At 43.6% G+C, this 3,237-nt stretch overlaps 1 non-coding gene across 1 annotated transcript; it reads right to left on the bottom strand.

The window, feature by feature from the left end:
* Positions 1 to 578: 578 nt before the first annotated feature.
* LOC112739557 (small nucleolar RNA R71) lies at positions 579 to 687 on the bottom strand. Its single transcript, XR_003170490.1, has one exon. It is a non-coding gene; the product is annotated as a small nucleolar RNA R71 (small nucleolar RNA).
* Positions 688 to 3,237: the final 2,550 nt, after the last annotated feature.

Here is a 3,237-nt window from a genome sequence, read left to right as displayed (position 1 = left end):
CTTGATTTTTGATCTTTGTTTCATGTTGTTTATGAGTAGGAACAAGGGTAAAAAATTCCTTCTTGATCTTGATTCTGAACCTGAGAGGACCTTAAGGTAGCGTTTACAAAAGCTAGAGCTTGCAAGGCCGCAGAGAATCTCATTGAATCCTTTGAGAAGGAAGTTGAAGAGATCAATATAGCAACCAATCCAGACGTAGAAGAGCATACAAGGAAGGTCCTTGGCTCATACACTGCATCCACATCTGACTTCTATGGGCCAGCATATCCATACCTGCCATTGGTACCAATAATTTTGAGCTCAAGCCTCAACTGGTCACTCTGGTGCAACAGAATTGTCAGTTTCATGGACTCCCACAAGAGGACCCCAACAAGTTCATATCTGATTTCCTGTAGATCTGTGACATGGTCTAGACTAATGGAGTGAACCCTGAGGTTTACAAACTAATGCTCTTTCCTTTTGCTGTAAAGGACAGAGCAAAGCTATGGTTGGATTCTCGGCTTAAGGAAAGCCTGGACACGTGGGAGAAAGTGATCAATGGATTTCTGGCCAAGTTCTTTCTACCCCAGAAGCTGAGTAAGCTTAGAGTGGAGGTCCAGATATTCAGAAAGAAGGAGGAAGAATCCCTCTATGAGGCATGGGAGAGGTACAAGCAGTTGATCAGGAGATGCCCTCCCGACATGATCTCAGACTGGACCATGCTAGAGATATTTTATGGTGGCCTCTCTAAAATGTCCAAGATGTCACTAGATCACTCTACAGGCAGATCACTGCCCATGAAGAACATGCCTGAGGAAGCACAGGAGCTCATTGAGATGATGGCCAACAACCAGTACATGTACACTTCTGAGAGGAACCCTTGAACACTGGGACTACTCAGAAGAGAGGAGTCATAGAAGTGGATACTCTGGATGCCATTTTGGCTCAAAGTAAGCTTATGTCCCAGAAAATTAGCATGATCTCCCAACACTTAAGTGGGATGCAAGTTTCTGCTATCAACAATCAAGAGCCATCCTATGAAGGAGACGCTGGTGACTTTGCTCAGACCACTATGGAGGAAGTAAATTACATGGAAAATTCCTCCATAAATCCCAATAATAATCCTTATGCAAACACTTTTAATTAGGGATGGAGGAATCGCCCTAACTTTGGATGGAGAGATCAGCAAATACCTCAACAAGGCTTCAACAATAATCAGGGTGGAACCAATCAAAACAGGTTCAACAATAGACAGTTTCACCCCTCTCAGCAGCAGATGCAGATGCCTCAACAAAGCCTCTCTGACCTAGCAACAATAGTTTCTGACCTCTCCAAGACCACTCATAGCTTTATAGTAGAGACTTGGTCCTCAATTCAGAACTTGGAGATACAAGTGGGTCAGTTGAGCAACAAGATACCTGAGAGACCTCCTAACACTGTTCCCAGCAACACAGAGATAAATTCAAGGGAAGAGTGAAAGGTCCTCACTGTGGACAAAGAGGCCGAAATCAAGGAGGAGCATGCTGCTGAGGAATTGAAGGAGAACAAAGCTCAAGAAGAGAGTGGGAGTGCACTTGTACACGCCCCTATGGAGATAAAGGAGCCTGAAGCCCAACACCCCTTGAACGTGCAAAAGGAAAATGAGGATGAACAAATTGCTCAATTATTGGCAATCCTCAAGAAGTTACAGGTCAATATTTCTTTTACTGAGGTGTTCGAGAAGAAACCCCTTATATGGCCTGTTCAAAAAGTGTAATTTCTGAGAAGATAGACCTGAGGGGAGATAAAACTGTGGCGCTGACCAAGGAGTGCAGTGCATTAGTGCAAAAGAAGCTACCTCCGAAAATGCCAGATCCCGGAAGCTTCCTAATTCCCTATACTATAGGGACCATTACATTTGATAAGGCACTATACGACCTTGGATCGAGCATAAATCTTATGCATCTCTCTGTGATGAAGAAGCTGGGGATCCAAGAGATACAGCCCACAAGGATCTCACTGGAGATGGCAGACAAGTCCCTGAAACAGGCATATGGAATGGTGGATAATGTCCTTGTAAAGGTTGAAAACCTTTACCTCTCTGTGGACTTCGTGATACTTGACACTGGAGAGGAAAAGAACGACTCCATCATCCTAGGAATCCTAGCCACTAGGAAGGCCTTGATAGATGTTGAGAAAGGAGAGTTGGTTCTGAGGTTATATGAGGACCATATAATGTTTAAAATGCCTAACAATCACACTCTCTCAAATAAAGGAGGTACTACAATACAGCACATAATATTTCAACCTTTACTCTCAGTGGAAAGCCATACAGAGCCCCCTAACATCAAACCTAAATTTGGTATTGGGCAATTGCCACCAACCATTAAGGAAGGAGGCACCAAGAAGAAGGTACCCATAGGCTGGAAGAATAAGAAGATTCCCACTGAAGACCTCTCATCTGGCATGAGAGTTGCCTTCACAAGAAGTCCAATCATACCACATACTGTGAACCGGATCTTGTCTCTGAGCCCCTACATACCTCCGTAAAAGGAGCTGTCCGTCAAGCTAATGACGGTAAAGAAGCACTTGTTGGGAGGCAACCCAACCATATGTACCCTATAATTTAATTTTACTTTCTTTTATGTTATTTTAGTATATTTGAATTTGATTTCATATCATTTTAATTATTTTCATAGTTTTCTTCATATTTTTAATGTTTGTGATCATATGTAGCACTTAGAACTGAAACAGGAACGCGAAACAGGAAAACAGAACACCTTGAAGGATACCCTTGCTGACGTTGAACGCCAGATTTGGCGTTCAGCGCCAGAGAGGGGTGCAAGGTGGACGTTAAACATCCATATGGGAGCTATCCAAGCCAATTTTTCTATCCCACTAGGGCGTTCAACACCTATTCTTTGTGTTGAACGCCACAAAAAATATATTTTGGGGACCCCCCTCTGGCGTTTAACGCCCAGGGGGGAGGCAGCATGCTAAAAGTTCAAGTCTTTGGCCCAAGGATACTTTCCAACCACCAACCACTTTACCATTTATTCACTCTTATCCCTTCTCTCTCCCCTCTTCCCACTTTTCCATCCACATTCATCCATCACATCACCCATCATTTCCCTTGATTCCCTCACCCCACCTTTTCCTCTATCTAATAACCTCTCATCAATCTCATCAATTTCTCTTCCCACCAACCTCATTCAAATTCGAATTCAATTTCCCCACTCCCCCCCTAATTTTCCCTTCCGAATGACCGAACTCACCGCT

The sequence above is a fragment of the Arachis hypogaea genome, chromosome 13 (genome assembly GCF_003086295.3).
Source record: "Arachis hypogaea cultivar Tifrunner chromosome 13, arahy.Tifrunner.gnm2.J5K5, whole genome shotgun sequence".
Taxonomy (NCBI): domain Eukaryota; kingdom Viridiplantae; phylum Streptophyta; class Magnoliopsida; order Fabales; family Fabaceae; genus Arachis; species Arachis hypogaea.
Note: the sequence above shows the minus strand (reverse complement) of the source record. Positions and strands in the feature narration are given on the sequence as shown.